General features: G+C 41.8%; 1 protein-coding gene across 4 annotated transcripts in view; it reads right to left on the reverse strand.

The window, feature by feature from the left end:
* TLCD4 (TLC domain containing 4) overlaps positions 1-26,007 on the reverse strand; it is a 105,134-nt gene that overhangs the window by 52,066 nt on the left and 27,061 nt on the right. The window contains exon 1 of one of the 4 annotated variants that reach the window (XM_030868737.2): positions 12,753-12,818. The exons of 1 other annotated variant lie outside the window; for it this stretch is intronic. The gene's annotated coding sequence lies outside the window, so the exon portion shown is untranslated. Of the gene's footprint in view, positions 1-10,859; positions 11,042-11,323; positions 11,597-12,752; positions 12,819-26,007 lie in introns of those variants that run through there. 2 more of the 4 variants (XM_060302529.1, XM_060302532.1) reach the window with 2 other exon arrangements.

The raw sequence follows: 26,007 nt of genomic DNA on the forward strand, positions 1-26,007 counted from the left end.
AATTTAAGCATCTAATCAAATGTGTACAAAGTTTTCAGCTAACTACACTCACCGTTTTTATTTTTCATTGTTGTTGTTAATTCTGCGTTGAGAGCTATACGAAAAAAAGCTAGGAGAATTCCACCTCTTTTTCTTTTCTGAGCATCAAGCTCGAGAACCATTAGCATTAGAGTAGAAGTCTAAAGGAAGCCAGCGGCATAAATGTCAACCGAACTTCTATAAATCCTCCAGTATTCATGGTGCTGCTTTTTAAACTGAAGCAAATGGAAAGAAATGAAGTCTAAACCTGGAAAGGCTAAGGAACCCTACATTAATATGATTAAGTTACACTCCCTCTCTCGGTGATATGATGTTACTTAAGATTCAACACAGAATTGCTCATTACTATAGAAAAGATTTCTCCATGGTTCTTCCCTGTCAGTTAAGATCCTAAACTCTGAATAAGGGTGTCCTTTATATTTCTCCCATACTTTCAACCCTTTCTCTTCCAAGAGCATATAACAGGATTCAAGTAAAACTGTTTGATTCCGCCTGTTACAGACCTTGGCGATGGATACTCCCCTGAAACAATTTTTTTGGATTATCGATTGTTTGATGAAAACAAAGAATGAAACATTTAAGGTTAAATAGTCATTTCTAACTGGCCTTTATTTTCCCCACAATTCTACGTAGTAATTACAATCAGAGTGGGTTAGGACAGGAAGGAGCGAACTCTGTTCCCCAAACGGGCTGTAAGAGTCATCCACCCCCAGCAAGAAACGCCCTCACTCAGGGGCTCTGGGGTGGTCCCATCTTGTACGGCAACTCAGAGAACTGTTTTGACAGTTAGCTCATATTGTTACCTATCTCCTTATACAAGATTTCCCTTTTATCTCTCATAATCCTGTCCCTTTACATCCTATGCTAAATGCCTTCTAGGAATCTCTGATCTCTCTAATTCATATGTTCATATCCCAAAGCTTCTCCCAACCCCTCCTGCATCACACAATATTTTCTCAGTATATGTTCTGCTTATTCCTACCAGTCAAGAAGATTCTGTAAGTCTCCCTTCTATAGTTTGTTTTCTGGGCAGGGGGTGGGGGGATAAGGTTTCTTGACATATATTTTTCACATAGCCCAGAGTCCCCACCAAGAGGTTCTGACAAAACAAGGGTGAGGGGTTATCCCATCTCCTTAAACCCTCCCTGAGAATTCCTGCTCTTTCAAGAAATAATGTTTCGCCTTAATTGCCTACCACACTTTATCAATTCTCCCTCCTATTATAGGTATTTTTAATTAGAATCTTAACAAAACTTTTATTCTTATTCTCCTAGCTTACATTTACTGATACGTTTTACATGTTCTAGCTATTAACTTAAAAATAAATCAAATGAAATCTAATATAGTTAATCTGTCATGGCAACTTTTTTGTTGTTCTTATTTTAAATTTTTTATTTCATTTTACACTGACTCCTGGCTTGGAATTTGTTTTTATAATGCCTAACAAGAAGTGTGGCTGTAATGAAAAAAGCCCTTCTTTCCCAGTTCCCAACCCACTGAAGAATTCTCCCCTTAGGAAATTCAAGAGTTCATTTTCAGACTTCCCTGGTGGAGCAGTGGTTAAGAATCCGCCTGCCAATGCAGGGGACACGGGTTCAATCCCTGGTCCGGAAAGGTCCCACATGTCACCGAGCAACTAAGCCTGTGTGCCACAACTACTGAGCCTGCTCTCTAGAGCCCGCGTGCCACAATTACTGAAGCCCGTGCGCCACAACTACTGAGCCCTGGAGCCCGTGCTCCGCAACAAGAGAAGCCACCACAATGAGAAGCCCGCGTACCACAATGAACAGTAGCCCCGACTTTCCGCAACTAGAGAAAGCCCGCACGCAGCAACAAAGACCCAAGGCAGGCAAAAAACAGAGAAAAAACCCCTTCATTTTCTAGGGTCTTAAGGCTCAAAGCACAGACGGCACATTTTATTTACTTGGTAAATGTTGTTTCTTAGCATCTTACTCCACTCAAAACTTTCATAAAGAAGTCTTTGTTTTTTAAACCTATGAGCTCCAACCACAGCCACTGGATTTGGAATAAACCATAATGCCTTAAGCCAGAAGACAATGGTAATTAGAAGGTCACACTAATACAGTATCTGACACAAATAAAAAGTAAGGTGCTGCAAGTTTATGTAATTTCAGAGCCCATCTTTAAGGAACTCAACATTTCAAATACAACACACTCCCTGAGCCTCAGACGGGGTCCGTGTGAGTGAGGGGCTCTGAAGCTGAAGTAGGGACCGGGCGACACCACATCACCTGGGGGACTCCGGAAGAGGCAAGAGGTTCTGCATTCAACCTCTACCAGCTTCTGATGTACTTATTTCCACATTTCTGCTCTTCCTTTCCTGGAGGGATCACAGAAGGAGCCATTCGGCTGGGGACATCTCTTGGCTTTCTGCCAACACTATGAAATCAAGGAAAAGCTGGACAGAGCAAGATTTTTGCAACTATGTTTTTTTTCTATTATAAACTTAAAATAACACAATTTATAATAGGGCAACTATGTTTTGTTCTTTTTTTTTTTTTTTTTTTTTTAAGGAATCACTGGGACACCTGCCAAGCAACCTAGGAAGTCGGGACCTAAGGAGACAGGGAGGTCTTCTCACCTCCAAATTGTCGATCTGATTACCCCTGAGGAAGTCCTCAGGTTGCAAGGAAGTGACTGAGGCAGGGCTCTGCCCGCCTGCCCCCTATTTCTCTCTTTTGCTTGCTCCCCATAGGAAACAGGAGACGGCATTAAATGGGTTAGAGGGGCTGATGAACAACTGAGCAAATTTCTCCCACCTGCTGAGTTCTTAAGCCAAATTCCATTTGGCTAGAGAGAGCAAGCTAGAATCCAGTCCTAGTCCCAGTATTCATCAAGTGGTCTTTCGCTCAAGAGGAATATGACCTCTTGACCTGCAAGTTCTACAAAATGGAGATAAGAACGCCAATGGGGCAAGACGGTTATGTGGCTTAAATGAGACAAGTTAAATACACCTAGCACAGTGCCTGGCACATCCAGCCACTTGTGGTAGATCATTTAATGACCGTACATTCCTTTGCAATGTGACACTGCCATCTTACCATCCACAGCAAAAGACCTTGCAGCATCTGCCTTTCACACTCTTAGAGCATTGCCCTGAAACTGCCGTGTAAAGAAGGCTGTCTAGCCTACTGTAGGATGAGAGGCCGCATGGAGAACTGAAGCTGCCCAGCTGACAGGCAACACTCAATACCAACTGCCAGCCATGGTGGCAAGCCATCCTGGACCTTCCAGCCCCGCTGACCCCCCAGCTGAATGCAGACACATGAGCGAGTGAGCCTATCACCAGCAGAGTAACTGCCCAGCCACCCACAGAATCATGAGAAATTGTCTTAAGCCACTAGGTTGCTGGGGTGGTTTGTCGTTCGGCAATAGATCCAAACACCACTCCATAAAGGATATCGTTTATTATTACCACCCGTTCCTAACACATATCCTAACGGGGAAACGTTACACCTGACTCACCAATGGCACCAAGTCACACAGGGATAGGCTATTCTGTATCTTAAGCAATATGATCATTTCCGCCTCCTATTAACCTTTGGCCTAGGGGCCCTGAAGCTTGTCTACACCTATGATCCAAATGGGAAATCTGGTGGCTTAAATGAGAAGACAGCCAAGGAGTTACTAAATTGTCTAAGTGGACTTTTATCCTGTTACCTAAGAGCAACTTAAAACCCTACCCAGGGTACTTTGAGAGTGGTTTCTCTTCTGACCTCCTCCCATAAGACTGCTGTTGCCTCACACTGATTCCAACTGCACTATTTTCCAATAAACATGGTACTTATCTGACTCTGTATCTGGTTTGACACTATCAGGTAGCCAAAAAATCTAAATGCAGTGACGTGTTTCTTTGAACCATTTCACAGGCCAGAGAGGTGATGATGCACAAAACACATCTGATGTGGCTTCAGGTGACCTCAAGTTTAACATTTATTACAAACGTCATGTTTAAATACAGGCTTAAGTCCTGTCAAATACCTAAGCTTGGCCCATAGACTTGGTAATAAAGAACGTTCTGGGGCAATGTTCCTGAGGCCAGACTTAAGTGAATGGGGTTACAGAAGCTCAGATCCAGGTGGCTCAGGAGGCCCCAGCTCGTAGACCCCCTAATCCCAGAACTACTCATTCTATAACCTATTAACAATTTTAAGCCTGGTGATGCCCTCAAGGCTTCTTGGAATGATGGCTCTGACCTTTCTAACTTGTGGAGCTGACCAATGTGAAGATTACCATCCTTCCTACATGGATCAAGTGCAGAGTTTTGCTCTTTTTTATTTTAAAGGAAAACCTTTTTTTTTTTTTTTTTTTTTTGCGGTACGCGGGCCTCTCACTGTTGTGGCCTCTCCCGTTGCGGAGCACAGGCTCTGGACGCTCAGGCTCAGCGGCCATGGCTCACGGGCCCAGCCGCTCTGCAGCATGTGGGATCTTCCCGGACCGGGGCACGAACCCGTGTCCCCTGCAATGGCAGGCGGACTCTCAACCACTGCGCCACCAGGGAAGCCCAAAGGAAAACCTTTTGTTCAATCTTTGCTATGGTTCGAATACACTAATGCCATCAAAAACAACTTCACTTCTTGCTTTTTAAGTTGCAAGCCTAGTATTCTTGGGCAAATGGGTTCTACTCACAGAAATTCCACTAAAATTATATATTCTCTACTATCTTGTAGAAAAAAATTATCCAGGAACAATATCAGATTGCTGTTTTCATTGGTCATGCATCCTCTTAAAGCTATTTCTGGATTAAACCCATGAACTTACACCTCATCCTAATGACCCTTCACTGCTCAGTGCCAAGGCATGACACCCCTGGCCAGAACTGAGGAACATGATATGAAATGCATCATAAAGCAAGGTCACTAGGTTTGACTGTACTACACTACCAGGAATGTGGTTGAGAAGGCCGACCACTGCAAAGGCAGCATTTTCTGGATGCAAATCCAAAGGAGACATTTGTTTCACACCCTAGAATCAGGACTAGATGGGCTTCTCCAATGTGGTTTCTCTTCTGGACACCTTGAAGCTTGTTCTGGATTGTTTGCCTCTTTTCCTTGGCTGCTGGGAAGCTGACAGCCAGAACTTCCAGGAAGAAGAGAACAGTACTTCAAAGTACACTCGCCCTCATACCTCCATCGTATTTTCCTTTGACTTATTTTTCTTTTTCATCCTGAGTTTATTTTATCTTGTCATATGTATGCATCTTTGCAAGCCTTCCCTAATCTTTTTTGGAACAAGGTGGGGTATAAATAAAAGTAAAGATATTATAGTCAGTGTGTATGCCTAATCTCCCTACTCTAGAGAGAGAGCTCTGGTAAGCAAGGGCTGTGCACTGCCCCACTTTAAAATCCCTACAGTGTCCTGTGCTGTGCTTTTACTGCTAAAAAAATATTGGGGGGAATTAAATGGCAGAATATGTACTTTTTGATAGCACTATGTTACCTGAACTATGAAATACACAGTATACTAATGATTTTATCTTTTATCCTCAAAACAAGTTCACATGAGTGTGAAAGGATGCACGTACAAGAGTATTAACTATAGCATTAGTTATCAGAAGCAACCTTAAGGTGCAGTGCTAGGGAAATGCTTAAATATATTGGTACAGGCACACTATCCCAAGTTACACAGACACTGAAATGAACAAGAGGATACAGAAGAAATGTCCATCACATACTACCACGTAGGAAAAAAGTAGGCTGCGAAACGATAAATTTGTCATAAATACATAGCTTGGCACGCTCTGGCATTTGTACAGAAAGAAGGTCTGAAGAGCTATACCCCCCAAACTGCTAACTGGTTGAGATTGGGGGTGAAGCCACGAGAGGTGGGAGCTGGGGGAAGGGGAAGAAGTGAACTTTCATTCTCTTGAACACTGACTGTCTGTAATGTTTCTTATAATATGCAAGTGTCACTTTTGTAATTTAAAAATAAAAAACACTGAAGGAAACATTTAGAGACTTGAGGCTATAATGCATTCTCAAATCCTCAAAATGCCTAATGTCTTAAGGGTTTGTTCCGAGAGACTCAACTGGGATACTCCAAACATGCTGCCTTTGCTCCAAGCAGCCAGGCCTCCCCTTCCCGCAACTTGGCCTTCCTCCCTATCGACTTTATCTTGTCCTGGATTTCTGCACAAAGCATGTAAGAAATTGATGTGTTCAGTAACACTCATACACGTTGTTAAAATATGAAAAGGCAAAGAATCTTTCTCCGTCGGAACATAGCTATAGAATTTATAAGCCCTTAAAACAGCATATAACAAATTATAAAGCATTTAAATTCATAATTGGCTCAGTATTTTTACATATATTAGAGCAAAACATGTTAATTGAGAAAGACTAGTTTGGGGAATTATATCCCTAAAATGAAACACTTTGTAAAGGGCGGTTTTTCATTTGTTCTAAATTTTTTTATCAAATGAAAATTCCTCCTTCCTCCTCTTCCACTAAATAAACACGTGCCAAACAAAGAGAAGTTTTCTGTGCCTTCAAAATGTACTTTTTAAAGGTTTTTTTAAAGCCTATTTGAAGAAAGCTAATTAAATTAACTTGACCAAGATAGTTTCTCCATGTCCCCAAAATTTTAAAGTTAAATCAAAACCGATGTATAAATAAATCTACCAATGTATCAGTTATTTCTAAAGCGGCCATGTCACAGTGCACACCAACACAGCCCAGGCCGGGATCCAACGTGGGCTCCAAGCCTGGGCTCCATGGGAACAGTCAGGTGGAGACTATACGTCTGGAGCTCAGAGATGATGTCAGAGAAACCAGGATTGAAAGCATCAGATAGACAGCAGACAGCGGAGGAGCAGCGAAGTCAGACACTGGAAATATATCAACTAAGAAAATCAGACAAGGCAGGGATGGGTCAAAGGAAGGATCCAACTAGGTCAGAATGTGGATGATAAAAGCAAGCAGTAACCAAGCAACCCGGGTGATCTCTGATACCTGTGTACGTTTTCCTCCCGGCTTTGTTTTATTTGTCCACTGGTGAGGGTGTTAGGTATTGGAGTCAGATGTTAATTATTATAAAAAGGAAATCAAAGGCCTACAGATAGACTCTGACCTTGATAAGCATCCAGGGCACAGCTAGTGGAATTAGCTCAAGGATGCTGGATGCTGTCTCACCTATTTCTCCAAGAAGCTTTTTTGGCAATCCCAAAGACTATGAATGATGATTCCAGTTTGACTGTAGATCTTGAAATAGATGTCTAAAGAAGTCTTGATAAACCCTTTTATAAAATGTAATGAGAATACTTTTCCAATTCACTGTGAGGCAAGCAGCCAACTTCCTAAGGAGTTTGATCAGCAAATGGGGTTTTGAAACAACACATCCATCCGCTTCTTCTGCAAGAACTTCTCAAAGCTGGAAGGGGAGACGCGTGCTGCCTACCCACCCACTCTGCACTGTGACGCCCTTTGCTCCCTACCCAGCTGATCAAAGTGGCCTAAATCTACCAGCCAATTAGTTCTGGATCCATTTGTCTTCTTATTTAACCTACAGAGAAAAATCTACTGCTCTAAAGATACTACTTTCAAATCCAAGCTTACTCCTTCCACGCCTCCTTTTCCCTCAAAACCAACTGTTTTGCTTTGAAGTGGACAGAACTGGTAGGAAGTTCTATTTTTGCACCTGCCCATCCAGCTGCCTTTCACTAACGTGAGTCCTTCACCCTCCAGACACCAGATGAGCTCCCACACTTCCCCCTGGCCCCACCGACAGGGGTCCAGGGATCTCCCAACCACTCTAAGTGCCCCCCACTTCCTCCAGCGTCTCCAACCCCAAGACCCAGGCGGCTCCACTGCAACCTGTTTTACCATCCAGCAGACAAATGGTTTCCAAAGAGTGGACTGTGACCCATTAATAGTTGATGAGTTTCTCAGAACACAGAACAGAAACAGAAATAGAGTAGAAATAGAAATGAAAATAGAAACAATGCACAGTAAGGGTACATATTGTTTCATGAAACCTGTTTCAGATACACATACACTTACTTGTGCCCTGAGTCAATGTGAAAATTGTACTGTGCTGTCATCCAGAAATGCCTGAAACAAGTCTTTCTCCATCTAGTCAGACCTCCCCCTTGCTACTGGGCCTGCTGCTCAGAGACTCCTTTCCCCGTGCCGGCTCAAGCTCTGAACAGACTGCCAGCTGTCTTCTTCATCGGCTGTTTGCACAAACCTTGGCCTTTTAGAGTGACTCACAAGCCCCTTCTCATGTAGCCACAGGACTGCCCTCTCCTTGAACAGACCAATGTTCTGAGCAAACACACACACACACACACACACACACACACACACACACACACACCCCTTTGCTATCTCTCTCTCTCACACACACACACACACACACACACACACACACACACACACACACACACACCTTTGCTATCCTTAGCCCTCTTTTCAGGATCTGCTCACAGCACCTCCAACTGTCTCACTATGAATAACAAACCCAGAGCAGCAAGACTCCATTTCTTTGCTACCTTTCATCTCCAACAAGAAAAAACATCACCAAAGTCACTCTTGAAACACCTTAGATTTTCTTACAAAATTAACTTCACTTTCCTGATGTAATGCGTTCCCTGATGTAATACATCCAGTGCCTGATACCAACGCCAGGGGAAAGGAGCTCATCCCTAAAGCCTGTCTGCCATCCTTGAGAACAGATGGCTACTCCACCGCCATGTTGCTCTCTCTTCTTCCTCTCACAAGGCAAATGGAAGGAGAGAAGGCACAACGAGGTGATTGTAGGAGCATGGGGGCATCCTTTCCTCTCTCAAGGACAAGGGCGAAAGCTGTCCAGCACAGCTCCACCCCCAGTCCTGCCCTCCCGCGTCCAATCGCCCACAATTCTCACCCAGACAATTCATGCATTATCTTCCTCTACAGAAAAACTCGTTTTCTGTATCTTCCTGTAGACCGTTCAGTTTACTTTTCTCAGTCAAACTGAGTATCCCACTTTTTAATCTTCCAAGAGATAACAAAGCTAAATGAGTCCTTAATCTGCAGGATGTGGGACATTAGTTCGACAAGAAGGGAGTGGGGAGACAATGAGGTCTGAAGGTCTCTTATGAAGCAAACTGCTCAGTTTCCTCTCTTACACGGAAGGCCAGCTTTGAGGGAGGAACATAAACGTGGGGCATCGGTTAGAGCACCAAGGGAGAGAGTGAACAGGTCTGAGAACTGCAGGACAGCTGTGCTAGGCTCTGAAGGGCGAGAAACACTCTCAAAGGGAAAGGGAAAAAGGGCAAGTCACATCTAGGGCACATTCTAGAATTCTCCTCACAGCCCCACCACTCCCTCTCTGCGACCCGGCCCTTTCCCCATTTCCCAGTCAGGAATCCAGGGCTCCTTTAGCACCTCTCTGGTCACCTGGTTATTGGGAGGACAGGCCCTCCAGCCCCACCCAAGTCGCTTCTTCCTCCTTCCCCACTCCTAGCTGGGAAAGTTCTTAACCAATCTAGCACTGAGTTAAATTTCTGATGGCTCCCTGCTCCAGAGGCCTCTCTTTACCTTGCTAATCAAATGAATCTCTCTCCGATGGAGATTTCAGAAAAATGAAGGAAAAGGTAGGCCAACTCTTGCATCCATACCCTAGGGTCTATGTAGAAGGCTTCCTTCTTTGGAATTTACTATAAAGTTTCAGCCCCTTGACCACTGCCATTCCTAGGCACCTCGAAGTATACAGCTTGAGTCGCAAAGAGCCATTCTTCTTTCCAACAAGATAAAGAAGGATTAGAGTGAAAGGAACAGGAACAGAAAGCTAATAGTGTAAAAAAGCATGACTGACTGAGCAGCTGGGTGTGAGGCATCCACCCTAGATAGGTAAAACTCACGCAAGATCACACAGTAAGGATTCAAACTCTGGAGGGAGGTAATGTGACAAAAGGGAGCTGCAGGGGTAGGGAAAAAAAGGCATCCTGAAAATATATTATCCTCAGGATCACCTAATGGCAGAGGAAGGAGGATGGCAAATAAACTAAAATCCATGGTTCCTCAAGCCAATCTTTCAAATTTTCTAGTGTTGCAGGAGTCCACTTTTCTAACTTAGTTTCACCCATACAATTTAAGGACAAGATAAACAAGGGAAAAATTCTCTACTTCACATATAGCACACTTAAAAGGGGACTGGCATTAATTCTACCGTATTACCTTAACTGGCTACACAAAGATGAAACTGCATTCCAAACTATACCCTGTGCTCACATAGCAGTATCTCACTTAAAATACACAATCTAAGATCCATTTTTCTCAGCTCCGTTTATGAATGGCTAAAGAGTTTACTAAAGTGACAGGTTTTTTTCCTACGACACATCAACTCCTAACATCCACACAGACTCTTCCAACTTGTCCCCAAATTGGAATCAGATTCATTTAAACATTATCAAAGATCACTCTTTAAGAATAATTTTATAATTTCATATAAAAATGTGCACCACATTCACACTCAGATGTGTACAACTAAGAAAATACTGGCCAGCAACAGTGAACCTTTAATGAACTTAGACAACTCAAAGCGCTTTCACGGAGGGCGACAGGAAAATGCTAGCATTATGGATCCCATTTCATGGCTGGGTAAACCCAGGTACTTAGTTCAATAAACTTGCTCGGGTATACAGTGGTAGAGATGGAAGCAGAAACCAATTTCTCCCTCTGACTCTGCGCCCAGTCCCTCTCCCACTAGACTCTTCAGCACTCGGTAGCTAAAAATGGGACCCACTTGAGAACTGCAAGCGTAAATAAAAGCTTCTTGTTTTATTTAGTAGTGGGGAGGTGTAAGAGGGGGAGACTTACCCACTTGATGCACCTGATCCTGTACCGGCCTCTAACAAGAAAGCTTTCTCTGGATGCCCAAAGCACCCATCCCTTTGAGCTGAGACCCGGGAGGCACCCCCAGGCAGCCCCATCAGCCCGAATCACACAGCCTGGGAAACGCGAGTGGAACGCTGGGCGTCTGGGCAGCGCTGGGGCCGCGGGCCTCGGGGACACCATCTGCGCCCAGAGCTGCGCCGGAGCCCGCCGGGCTAGGAGGATGCTGAGCCGGCAGCACACACCTGCTGGAGCCCTCCGCGGAGCCCCGGGCCGCCTCCCGCGCCGGGGACGCCCACCCAGCCTCCAGGCGTCGGAGCCCTCGGCCGCGCTAGGCCGGGGGCGGGAAGCCGCGGCGCCCCTGCCAGCGGGCTGCGCTCGGCGGCGCAGGAGAGCCACGGGGCAAAGCGAGCCCGCCCTCCTCCCGAGCCCTCTCCAAACGGCGTCACCTGTGCCGGGTCCCGGGGCGACTCGCGCGCGGGCAGTGGTGCGCCGGGCCGGGAGAGGGCGGCGAGTGGTTACAGTCGCCTGGTCATCCGGCCCGGCCCGAGGGCTGGCGCCGGCCAGAGCCGCCCCGCGAGATGCTCTTTGGGAGCCAGGGGAGCCAGGGGAGCCAGGGGAGCCGCGGGCTCCGAGCCGTAGGGAGGAACAGCCGCGGAGGATACTGCTACCGCCGCGGCCGCCGCGCCCGCCTGGACTGCGGGCTCGGGTTACCGCAGAGCGGCTCCTTAAAGGGGCCGCGGCGCTCGGGCTCAGGCTCCCGCTCCGGCTCCAGGAGGCTCCGACCCCAGGCCAAAGTGGGCGGGGCCCGGGGCCCCGAGGCCGGCAGTAGGGCAGACCTTCGGGTGCTGGAACTTGGGTCCCGGAAAGGGCTCAAAACCGGGAACACCCGAGGCGGGCTGCGGTGGGATCCTGGAAGAGCACACCTCGCCAGGGACAGAGCGTAAGGTTCCTCGGCTTTCCAAAGCAAGTAACAAGACTAGCAAGTGGGACAATGGTCTGAGTCCGCTTCCGCAGCGGTCAGTACCTGGGCTAGCCACGTAACCAAAATTCTTTTCAGATTATGAATTTACATTTTTCCTTAGATGCCCAAATTCTGGTTAATGAAGCGCATGGTTTGATTATCAGAAAGGAGGTGAAAGGGCAATTGCTGATTTTTCCTGCTACGTCTCTCTTAGCCAAAGTCCCTCGCAGTTTTTGGTTTGGGGCTGCAGATGCGTTCCAAACTGGGTAGGGGGCGTGTGTGGAAGAGGCAAGTTCTTTTGGAGTAGCCTCCTCCGGAATCCCTGAAAAACACCACCTACACGCGAAGCCCCTCTGCTGTCAGGGTGGGGAAGTAGGATTTGGAAATTTTTGGGTGCTGGCTGAGAATGTCAAGTTGCCCAGTGCATAAAGTTTGCCGTTAAATAGTAGCTCTTCTGACCTGTTAAATACGGCCTCAAAAACTTCCGGGTGTCCTGGATCAAAAAGATAGAATTGTTCTGAATAAAACAAAATAATGAAGAAATATATTTAGGTTGTTATAATTTGCAAAAAAAAAAAATCACAAATACTTTTTTTAGAAAGAACCTCACTGAGGTTCAATTTCTTCATCTCTATAATGGGGATAATAATTCACACACATCTCTGAAGTGTCTTGGCAAATGGACTTCAGACTGACTTAGAAAAGACAAAACCTATTCCAACCTACAGTGACAGAAAACTGCCCTGTAGTCAAGCAGTGAGGAAGATCTTGCAGGCGCCCAAGTGCATGTTCCCCTTTTTCTCCCCAAGATTCTCAGAACATACCAGGGTACCAATACCCTTTGACAACAACCTGTCCCATCACAGTCGCTTCACAGTGTGCATAGTCCTTGACAACTTTGGTTTGCCCCATACCTGTCTATGCACTCACACAGGTATTTCAGAACTATCCACGGACAGGATGGTTGTAGGTGCACATCAGTGGGATCAGCCCTGCAAGTACAGATTACACACGTTATCTCAGGAATCTGCATCAAGACTACCTCTTCCAGGGGCTTCCCTGGTGGCAAGGTGGTTAGGAATCCACGTGCCAATGCAGGGGACACTGGTTCGATCCCTGGTTCTCTTATTTTCTTCCCATAATATATATGTCTTACTTTTGTCTGTATTTTTATTTTTAATGAAAGTAATACAGTTAAGTGAAAATTCAAGTGGTTCTTAAAGGCTTTTAACAAAAAATATCCAGGAGTCCCATCAGTCCCCTGACCAACTTCTCCCCCACCTAGCTTCACCCCAGTTCCCCACAACGCTGCTAGGTGTTCTTCATTTCCTAAATGATAAACTTATACCAATGTTTCTTGATTTTCAGGTTTAGACATTACTTATTGACTTCTTGTCATGGTATTTGAGTATTTAGCTCTTTTATACACACCACCACCCACTTTGCCCTCACCCTTCCTTCTGACATAGCCACATCCCAACTCTCGTTCAAGTCAGCAGTTAGGGTTGTACCATCTTGACAATACAAATATAGGGTGTTGCCGAATCAAGTAAGTTACCATAATAACGCTTTTCTTGAAAATCTCCTGTTCTTTCTGGAGTTAAAAATTGCTTTATTTTTTCACTTTTAAAAAAATGTACCTAACCTGAATTTATCCAGATGCTTCAATGTAACTATCAAATGCCCATCAATAATATCTTCTAGGGCTTCCCTGGTGGCGCAGTGGTTGGGAGTCCGCCTGCCAATGCAGGGGACAAGGGTTCAAGCCCTGGTCTGGGAAGATCCCACGTGCTGCGGAGCAGCTAAGCCCGTGCACCACAACTGCTGAGCCTGTGCTCTAGAGCCTGTGTGCCACAGCTACTGAAGCCCATGTGCCTGGAGCCTGTGCTCCGCAACAAGGGAAGCCATCGCAATGAGAAGCCCGTGCACTGCAACGAAGAGTAGCCCCTGCTCACCGCAACTAGGGAAGCCCCGTGCACAGCAACAAAAGACCCAACACAGCCTAAATAAATAAATAAATAAATAATAAAATAAATAAATTTATTAAAAAAATAATATCTTCTAATGCCCAAACACGTGATTTTTCATTTATTCTTTTACTTTGCTAAAGCACAGACCCCAGCAGCTTACTCAGAAGGGGTGTATAGAAGATAAATTTTTAGAGGGCTTGACTGTCTGAAAATGTCTTTATTCTATTCTCATCCTTGATTGATAATTTGGATAAACTGAAGATCATTTTCCCTTAGCATTTTAAAAGCATTGTTCCATGTCTTTTACTTTCAGTGTTGCCACTGCAATGTCTAATACCTTTCTAGTTCCCATTCCTCTGTATCTGACCTATTTTTCCTTCTAGAATCGTCCCATTATCTCTAGTAGTCTAAAAGTTCACAGTGATGTACCTTAGAATGGTTCTTTTTTCATTGATTGTGCTGGATACTCAGGGGTTCTTTTGATCTTATCTGCAATTATTTTCTTTTATTATTTCTTTGCTAATTTCCTCCCTCCCATTTTCTTGTTCTCTCTTTGTGAGCTCTTGTTACTAGGATGTTGGGACTTCAATATTATTCTCTAGATTTATTGTCCTTTTATCTGATTGATCATCTCTGCATCTTTCTTTTCTACTGTCTAAGACAGAGATTCTAAATTGGGGGGGGAGGGGAACTTCCCTGGTGGTGCAGTGGTTAAGAATCCGCCTGCCAATGCAGGGGACACGGGTTCGAGCCCTGGTCCAGGAAGATCCTACATGCTGCAGAGCAACTAAGCCCGTGCACCGCAACTACTGAGTCTGTGCTCTAGAGCCCGCATGCCACAACTACTGAAGCCTGTGTGCCTAGAGCCTGTGCTCCACAGCAAGAGAAGCCACCACAATGAGAAGCCCGCGCACGGCAACGAAGAGTAGCCCCCACTCACTGAAACTAGAGAAAGCCTGCCCGCAGCAGCAAAGACCCAACGCAGCCAATAAATAAATAATAATAAAAAAAAATGGCGGGGAGGGAGAGTTGATTCTCCCCACCCCAGCCATTTGGCAATGTCTAGTGATATTTTTGGTGGTCACCACAGGAAAAAGGGGCATGCACTGGCATCTAGTGAGTAAAGGCCAGGGAGGCTGCTAAGCGTGTAACAATGCACAGGACAGCCTCCCACGACAAAGAATTTCCAGCCCCAAATGTCAGTCACGCCAAGGCTGAGAAATTCTGGACCAGGAGAATTACTTAACTTTATCTTCCAACCTTCTAAAGTTTCTATTTCAGACATATTTTTCTTTCCCATTCTCTGATTAGCTCTTTTGTTATGGGAACTTTCCATCAAAAAATAAACTCCTTTCTCCAGAAAAGAAATTTCATACTTCACAGAAAGATTGTGTTGGTAGTGGTACAGTCAGGGTGGAGTGCCTGAGTGCAGGCTGGCTGTATGAGGTGGGGAGGAGAACCAGTGGTCCAAGAGCTTTGTAAACAACTTTGGTCAATCCCCCTTCTTCAGGTTTATTCCTCAACCTGCCTTCCACCATACAGTGCACCTCCAAATGCTGTCTCCTTCAAGCACTTAGGTTAGCCCCTCTCCCAATTTGCCAAGTCAATTACAGTCGGCCTTCCATTCCTGTGGATGTGGAACCCGGTCATAAGGAGGGCAGACTGTACTTCACCATTTTATGTAAGGAACTTGAATATCCATGGATTGTGATATCCAAAGGAGGTCCTGGAACCAATCCTCCAAAGATACCGAGGTATAACTGCATCTCTACTCCATCCAACTTCTGGCTTCCAAAATTTACTGAGATCTCCCATCTGCTGTGTACTTTTCTCCAGTCCTCTTCTTTCTTGTGGCTTATATCTTGTAAACCCCTTTGTACACTATCATTTTAGTGCTAGTCTGCAAAGAATAAGTGATTTAAAAAAATTAAGTAACAGGGCTTCCTTGGTGGTGCAGTGGTTGAGAGTCCGCCTGCCCATGCAGGGGACACGGATTCGTGCCCCGGTCCAGGAAGATCCCACATGCCGCGGAGCGGCTGGGCCTCTGAGCCGTGGCCGCTGAGCCTGTGCGTCCGGAGCCTGTGCTCCGCAACGGGAGAGGCCACAACGGTGAGAGGCCTGCGTACCGCAAAAAATAAATAAATAAATAAATAAATTAAGTAACAGAAAGGGACCCAAAACAGAGGAAGGGGAAGAACATAATTTTTCTTAAATTTCTAACTTATTTTTTTAATTGTGCCAAAATATTTTCATAAATTAAAAAAATTTTTTACAAATTAAATAGATGTTAACAATTACTAGTTTACGTATATGTTTATAACTTTTAGATCAGTTTGTTGAATATCCTTCCAGATACTTTTCCATGCATACTTGCATATACTTTAGGATTTTTTAAATAACAAAATGAATTAAAACAGTACATATTATTGTGTAATTGCTCAGACTATTCCATTCAATGGGTGCACCATAATGTATTTAACCAATCTCTTACTGTTGGACATTTATAGACCTTACTGTTGGACCAAATTTTCAGTTTTCCCAATACAGTAAAGTAGTAATGTCTGACTAGAAATTAATTCTAAGATTCAAAGCCAGTTTCAAGGTTAACGGGGAAACACTGGAGGATTCCTGCTCAGATCAAGAGGAAGAAAAACAAAAAAAGAGGAAGACGAGGGGGATGGCCACTCTCCCACTGCTAATACAGTGGTACTGGAAGTATCAGTCAAGGGTACTAGTGAAAGAGAAAAAGTAAAGACAATAACCATTGGGAAAAAAAGATTATAAAGTTGTTAATATTTGTAGATTATGATTACATACTTGGAAAACCCAAGAAAATCAACTGAAAAATATATAAACAATAGAAAATTAAGTATGGGAGCAGGATATAAAATTAATTTGTGGAAATCTGATATATATAGATATATATGTATACATATAACTGTGTACATGTGTGTATATATACATATATAAATACACATATATATTTGTATACACACACACACACACAATACCCCCTTACAAAATAAAAGAAAGAAAAGCTTCCACTTACAACTGCAGCAAAAAATATAAAGTGCCTAGGAATAAATTTAACAATACGAATAACAATATAAATATGAAAAACTTATATGAGAAAACCTTTAAAACACCCCTACAGGACCCAAAGTAGACTCGGAACAATGAAAAGATAGACCACGTTGTTAAATAGGAAAAGTCAATGTATGTCAATTCTCCCTAAATTTTAATTTTTAAATTTATTGCAATGTCAATGAAAATACTATTTTCTGGAATAGGACAAGCTGATTCTAAAGTTCATATGGAAAAATAAACAAGCAAGAATCACAGAAAAACTCTTTTGAAAAGGAAGAATAGCTTCCTATGTATTAAAAAATACTACAGAACCTCAATAATGAAATACTTTTGGATAAGCCATAGGAATAGAGAGACTAATGGAATTGAATAAAAAGTCCAGAAATAGACCCAAATTAGGGGCATCTCAAACCACTGGTATAAAATAGACATTTTAATAAATGGATAACATCTGGAAAAAATTAATTTAAATCTATATCTCATATTGTATACTAGGATAAATTCCAAATGGGTCAAATATTTAAATATATACTGTGAACACACACAAATGTACTCTAAGAAAATATAGGTGAATTCTTTTCTTACCTTGGAATGGGAAGGCCTTTCTAACTGTGACTCAAAATCTAGAAGCCATAAATGTAACTAATTAAAAATCAAAAACTACTACAAGGCAAAAACTAATAACAATAACATAAGCAAAGTTGAAACACAAATTACAAACTAGGGAAAAAAAATCTGGTACTCAAATCGCAGATAAAGGGCTAACCTCCTTAATGTATAAGAAGCTTCTAGAAATCAAGAAGAAAAAATTCTGCCACTCAAAAAGAAAAAAGAAAAGAAGACCTTAACAGAAAAGTGACAGAAAAAGAAATATTAAAATGACCCTTACACATTATAAATGGCCCTCATTCATAAAAATAAGCAAATTAAAACTAACCAACCACATCTCATACACAGATTGTTATTTTACTTTCTCACTATTCTCTGACTTTGGAGCATTCACTTCCCACTACATTCTCTTTAGATTGGAATCTACCCATTATCATTTTGAGAAAAAATGGGAAATTTATGAAGCTATGTCTTTCTTTAAGTTCTATAGCACATTTTGTTAACAGGGCAGATAGACCTTAACTGGATAACATTAGAGTGTTACTGTTTATCAACATATAAAAATACATGCTTGCTGTTTTGAAATATGAAGAACCCATATATCATTATGATAAAAATCAGAACAAGTATGTTCCCTATCTTCATCCTATTAACAAATTAAAAAAAATAAAGTTGATAGTTAAATTATTCATAACTAGAGTTAAATACAATTTTAAAATTTAGAAATATTCCTTAGTATAAACATCTCCTACCCTAGCCCCATCCTCTGCCAAATATATTCAGTTCCAAAAGAATCAAATTTTTGTAGTGATATAATTCAACTACTTCACTAGTCATGTGTTCATATGCACTGGTCATATGAACTATCTTAAAAGTAACTAAAAAGAAAAAATTTCTTAGCAATTTCCATGACAGTATTGTTTTAATATACAAACATATTATCTCCCTTATATGTCCCAATCAAATTGATCTCCTAATGTCATCATGACTATCATTCATGTGATAGTATTACTGTAATCAACCCAAGATTTAAATCCTGTTCATCACTAACTGAAGTTTCTGTTTTAGGCACTCTGTATGAGAAGTTAGAAGCATCAAGAATGAGAGTTATGGGGGATTGGTTCAAGATGGTGGAGTAGAAGGACATGCTCTCACTCCCTCTTGCAAGAGCACTGGAATCACAACTAACTACTGAACAATCATCGACAGGAGGACACTGGAACTCACCAAAAAAGATACCCACATCCAAAGACAAAGGAGAAGCCAAAATGAGATGGTAGGAGGGGCACAATCACAATAAAATCAAATCCCATAACTGCTGGGTGGGTGACTCACAAACTGGAGAACACTTATACAACAGAAGTCCACCACTGGAGTGAAGGTTCTGAGCCCCACGTCAGGCTTCCCAACCTGGGGGTCTGGCAATGGGAGGAGGAATTCTTAGATAATCAGACTTTGAAAGCTAGCAGGATTTGATTGCAGGACTTCAACAGGACAGGGGGAAACAGAAACTCCACTCTTGGAGGGAACACATAAAGTGATGTGCACATCTGGACCCAGGCGAAGGAGCAGTGACCCCATAGGAGACTGAACCAGACCTACCTGCTAGTGTTGGAGGGTCTACTGCAGAAGCGGAGGGTGGCTGTGTCTCACCGTGAGGACAAGGATCTCATTCAGATTCGATGGAGAAATCAAAAGCTTTACAGACAGGCAAAAAGCTAAGAGAATTCAGCACCACCAAAACAGCTCTACAACAAATGCTAAAGGAACTTCTCTAAGTGGGAAACACAAGAGAAGAAAAGGACCTACAAAAACAAACCCAAAACAATTAAGAAAATGGTAACAGGAACATACATATCGATAATTACCTTAAACGGGAATGGATTAAATGCTCCAACCAAAAGACACAGGCTCACTGAATGGATACAAAAACAAGACCCATATATATGCTGTTTAAAAAAGATCCACTTTATACCTAGGGACACATACAGACTGAAAGTGAGGGGCTGGAAAAAGATATTCCATGCAAATGGAAATCAAAAGAAAGCTGGAGTAGCAATACTCATATCAGATAAAATAGGCTTTAAAATAAAGAATGTTACAAGACACAAGCAAGGACACTACATAATATCAAGGGATGAATCCAAGAAGAAGGTATAACAATTATAAATATATATGCACTCAATGTAGGAGCACCTCAATACATAAGGCAACTGCTAACACCTATAAAATAGGAAATTGACAGTGACACAATAATAGTGGAGGACTTTAAAACACCTCACTTACACCAATGGACAGATCATACAAACATAAAATTAATAAGGAAACAGAAGCTTTAAATGACAAAATAGACCAGATAGATTTATTGATATTTATAGAACATTCCATCCAAAAACAGCAGATTAAACTTTCTTCTCAAGTGCACACAAAACATTCTCCAGGATAGATCACATCTTGGGTCACAAATCAAGCCTCAGTAATTTTAAGAAAATTGAAATCATATCAAGCATCTTTTCTGACCACAATGCTATGAGATTAGAAAGCAAATACAGGGAAAAAAATGCAAAAAACACAAACACATGGAGGCTAAACAATACGTTACTAAATAACCAAGAGATCACTGAAGAAATCAAAGAGAAAATCAAAAAATACCTAGAGACAAATGACAATGGAAACTCGATGATCCAAAACCTATGGGATGCAGCAAAAGCAGTTCTAAGAGGGAAGTTTATAGCAATACAAGCCTACCTCAAGAAACAACAAACATCTCAAATAAACAACCTAACCTTACACCTAAAGGAACAAGAGAAAGAAGAACAAACAAAACCCAAAGTTAGTAGAAGGAAAGAAATCATAAAGATCAGAGCATAACTAAATGAAATAGAAACCAAGAAGACAATAGCAAAGATCAATAAAACTAAAAGCTGGTTCTTTGAGAAGATAAACAAAATTGATAAACCATTAGCCAGACTCATCAAGAAAAAGCAGGAGAGGACTCAAATCAATAAAATTAGAAATGAAAAAGAAGTTACGACACTGCAGAAATACAAAGCATCCTAAAAGACTACGACAAGCAACTTTATACTAATAAAATGGACAACCTGGAAGAAATGGACAAATTCTTAGAAAGGTATAACCTTCCAAGACTGAACCAGGAAGAAATAAAAAATATGAACAGACCAATCACAAGTAATGAAATTGAAACTGTGATTGATTAAAAATCTTCCAACAAACAAAAGTCCAGGACCAGATGGCTTCACAGGTGAATTCTATCAAACATTTAGAGAAGAGCTATCACCCATCCTTCTCAAACTCCTCCAAAAAATTGCAGAGGAAGGAAAACTCCCAAACTCATTCTATGAGACCACCATCACCCTGATACCAAAACCAGACAAAGATACTACAAAAAAAGAAGATTGCAGACCAATATCACTGATGAATATAAATGCAAAAATCCTCAACATAATACTAGCAAACTGAATCCAACAACACATTAAAAGGTTCATACACCATGAACAAGTGGGATTTACCCCTGGGATGCAAGGATTCTTCAATATACTCAAACCAATCAATGTGACACACCGTGTTAACAAATTGAAGAAGAAAAAACGTATGATCATCTCAATAGATGCAGAAAAAGCTTTTGACAAAATTCAACACCCATTTATGATTAAAAACTCTCCAGAAAGTGGGCATAGGGGAAACCTACCTCAACATAATGAAGGCCATATACAACAAACCCACAGCAAACATCATTCTCAATGGTGAAAAACTGAAAGCATTTCCTCTAAGATCAGGAACAAGACAAGGATGTCCACTCTCACCACTATTATTCAACATAGTTTTGGAAGTCCTAGCCATGGCAATCAGAGAAAAAAAGGAAATAAAAGGAATCCAAATTGGAAAAGAAGAAGTAAAACTGTCACTGTTTACAGATGACATGATACTATACATAGAGAATCCTGAAGATGCCACCAGAAAACTACTACAGTGAATCAATGAATTTGGTAAAGTTGCAGAATACAAAATTAATGCACAGAAATCTCTTGCATTCTTATACACAAATGATGAAAAATCTGAAAGAGAAATTAAGGAAACACTCCCATTTACCATTGCAACAAAAAGAATAAACTACCTAGGAATAAACCTACCTAGGGAGACAAAAGACCTGTATGCAGAAAATTATAAGACACTGATGAAAGAAATTGAAGATGATACAAACAGATTTACAGTTATACCATATTCTTGGATTGGAAGAATCAACATTGTGAAAATGACTCTACTACCCAAAGCAATCTACAGATTCAATGCAATCCCTATCAAATTACCAATGGCATTTTCCACAGAACTAGAACAAAAAATCTTAAAATTTGTATGGAGACACAAAAGAACCCAAATATCCAAAGCAGTTTTAAGGGGAAAAAATAGAGCTGGAGGAATCAGACTCCTGACTTCAGACTATACTACAAAGCTACAGGAAACAAGACAATATGGTACTGGCACAAAACAGAAACATAAATCAATGGAACAGGATAGAAAGCCCAGAGATAAACCCACACACCTATGGTCAACTAATCTATGACAAAGGACGCAAGGATATACAGTGGAGAAAATACAGTCTCTTCAATAAGTGGTGCTGGAAAAACTGGACAGCTACATGTAAAAGAATGAAATTAGAACACTCCCTAACACCATACACAAAAATAAACTCAAAATGGATTAGAGACCTAAATGTAAGACCAGACACTATAAAACTCTTATAGGAAAACATGGGAAGAACGCTCTTTGACATAAATCACAGCAAGATCTTTTTTGATCTACCCCCTGAGTAATGGAAATAAAAACAAAAATAAACAAATGGGACCTAATGAAACTTAAAAGCTTTTGCAAAGCAAAGGAAAGTACAAACAAAATGAAAAGACAACCCTCAGAATGGGAGAAAATATTTGCAAATGAATCAATGGAAAGAGGATTAATCTCCAAAATATGTAAACAGCTCATGCAGCTCAATATGAAAAAAACAAACAACTCAATCCAAAAATGGGCAGAAGACCTAAATAGACATTTGTCCAAAGAAGACATACAGATGGCCAAGAGACACATGAAAACTGCTCAACATCACTAATTATTAGAGAAATGCAAATCAAAACTGCAATGAGATATCACCTCACACCAGTTAGAATGGGCATCATCAGAAAATCTACAAACAACAAATGCTGGAGAGGGTGTGGAGAAAAGGGAACCCTCTTGCACTATTGGTGGGAATGTAAATTGATACAGCCACTACGGAGAACAGTATGGAGGTTCCTTAAAAAAACTAAAAATAGGGGTTTCCCTGGTGGCACAGTGGTTGGGAGTCCGCCTGCCGATGCAGGGGACACGGGTTCGTGCCCCAGTCTGGGAAGATCCCACATGCCGCAGAGCAGCTGGGCCCGTGAGCCATGGCCACTGAGCCTGCGCGTCCGGAGCCTGTGTTCCGCAACAGGAGAGGCCACAACAGTGAGAGGCCCGTGTACCACAAAAACAAAAAAAACCAAAAAACCAACTAAAAATAGAATTACCATATGACCCAGCAATCCCACTACTGGGCATATACCCCGAGAAAACCATAATTCAAAAAGACACCCCAATGTTCACCCAATTCAAAAATGCACCCCAATGTTCACTGCAGCACTGTTTACAATAGCCAGGTCATGGAAGCAACCTAAATGCCCATCAACAGACAAATGGATAAAGAAGATGTGGTACATATATACAATGGAATATCACTCAGCCATAAAAAGGAACGAAATTGGGTCATTTGTAGAGTTGTGGATGGATATAGAGACTGTGACACAGAGTGAAGTAAGTCAGAAAGAGAAAAACAAATATTGTATATTAACGCATATATGTGGAACCTAGAAAAATTGTACAGATGAACTGGTTTGCAGGGCAGAAATTGAGACACAGATGTACAGAAGAAACATATGGACACCAAGGGGGGAAAGTGGCAGGGAGGGTGTTGTGTGATGAATTGGGAGATTGGGATTGACATATATACACTAATATGTATAAAATGGATAACTAATAAGGATCTGCTGTATTAAAAAATAAAATTCAAAAAAAACAGTAAAAAAAGAAGAATGAGAGTTATAATTATTGTTTATATAGAAAATGCACATGCTACATTCAGATCTCCCACTTAATCATGAGGCCTACGTTCTTTGCATTTTAGTACAAACAAAACATTTTTGCCCTCTAGCAAGTAACAATTTAAAAAAATTATCCATTTCCATCTCTTTTCAAAATACTTGTTATACTTTGCAATATACTAAGAAGTCAATCTAGTTTTAATAAAAAAGAAATCATCCTTTGTAAATTTATTTTCCAACAGGAGATGTGTAGTTCTAGTCACAGATTTTTATTTCATTTTATTTATTTTTAAATTAATTAATAATTTATTATTCTTGGCTGCATCGGGTCTTCGTTGCTGTGCATGGGCTTTCTCTAGTTGCGGCGAGTGGGGGCTACTCCTCGTTGTGATGCATGGGCTTCTCACTGTGGCTTCTCTTGTTGCAGAGCACAGACTCTAGGCATGCAGGCTTCAGTAGTTGCAGCACGCAGGCTCAGCAGTTGTGGCTCGCGGCTCTAGAGCTCAGGCTCAGTAGTTGTGGTGCACGGGCTTAGTTGCTCCATGGCATGTGGGATCTTCCCGGACCAGGGCTTGAACCCGTGTCCCCTGCATTGGCAGGTGGATTCTTAACCACTGTGCCACCAGGGAAGTCCCTAGTCACAGATTTTTAAATTCTCCTTGGCAGAAAATATAAGGTCAAAAATAATTATTGAAAGACTGTTACAATTAAGTGTCTTCAAACTTTGTCAAATATATTCTGTAATAAAATGTGGAGTATCCCAAAATGCTAACATAATATTTAATAGGCAAAAAGTAGGCAGGAATGAATTTTGGGGTAAAGAAAATTTTAACTATTAATTCTATTTATATGTGGCATATTAGGAACTATAATATCAATAATCAGAAGACCATCAGGATAAGGAAATTTAATTTAATCTATGAATTCTTCCTCCAGTCAAATACAAATCAAGCATTTCACAAAAATAATATATATACCAAGTCAAAATGAAATGTCAATATTTTTAGCATAGAAATTATTTCTTTTGATGTAGGTATGAAATTCACTATTTCTCTAAACATGTAGAGATAGAAGGTGAGGTCTTCAGAATTTGGATGTTTGATGATAACCAACTGGCAGAGAGAATATTATCTGCAGTGGTTGTCTATCTCTCTGCATGGCTAACATGATCCACCAGTAACTGGAAGTCACCTTTGACTCCTTTCTCACTCCACAGAAGCTTTAGGATGTGCATTAGAGCAACTGCCTGCAAACTAGTCTCCTTTGTTCCAGTCTTGTTCCTACATCTTCTAATCTACCTCAATTGCTGCCGTCAGTAAGAAAACAATGAATATTTTCTGAACTTAGAAATAAATGAAATCACATACTCACCCAAAGTCCAGCTGACTTCTGGACAAGTACCTAATTATCAAAGGCCACCACCAACAGAAGAGGCAACATTATGGTACATCAGAGTCCAAAGCACAACTGAGAGTCTCACAGTTGTGTTCTGGGAGTTTGATCGCTGAACACACATGGATTTTAAGTTGGTTGAAGACAAAGTTTCTGTCTTCTCCACCTTTGCACCTTACACTGCACCTTGCAAGGTGGGTGCTCTCTATGTGTTCTCCCCATACCCATTTTCCCCACTTTTCTTAGCTAGCAAAGGAACTCAGTTAAGAGTTGGAAGTTCTGGGACTTCCCAGGTTGTCCAGTGGTAAAGAATCCACCTTCCAAAGCAGGGGACACAGGTTCGATCCCTGGTCGGGGAACTAAGATCCCACATGCCTCGGGGCAACTAAGCCCACGAGCCACAACTACTGAGCTCGCACGCCTCAACAAGAGACCCCACGTGCCGCAAACTACAGAGCCCACGCGCCCTGGAGGTCGCGCGCCACAACTAGAGAGAAGGCCTCGCACGGCAGCAAAGCGCCTGCACGCCGTGTTGATAGAGGCTGTGTGCCACAGAGAAGACCCGACGCAGCCAAAAAATAATAATAATAAATAAAATAAATAAATATTTTTAAAAAAGACTTGGAAGTTCTATGGCTAGAGGAGAGTCTAAACTCACAGTCTACATTCTAGAGTGGAAAAGGGCAAAAGAACGACATGTTTTCCCTCATTTTTTATCCTGAGCAATTATCTAAAGTTAATAAAAGGGAACCAAGTGATTTAAAGAAATACTTTGCCTTTCCTTTTAGAGCTCCTACAGAGAAACTGCCCTTTGGTTTGTACAGGAAGCGCTGTACCAGATGACATTTTACAAACTATCAGGATTTGGCTTTTAACACAATTTTATGCACACAATATTCTACTAGTACAGAAAGGGAAAGTAGGCCCTCTAATATATCACAAGTGAAAGGAACTCAATTTCAATTCACTTTGTCTTAATC

The sequence above is a fragment of the Globicephala melas genome, chromosome 1 (assembly GCF_963455315.2).
Source record: "Globicephala melas chromosome 1, mGloMel1.2, whole genome shotgun sequence".
Lineage (NCBI taxonomy): Eukaryota > Metazoa > Chordata > Mammalia > Artiodactyla > Delphinidae > Globicephala > Globicephala melas.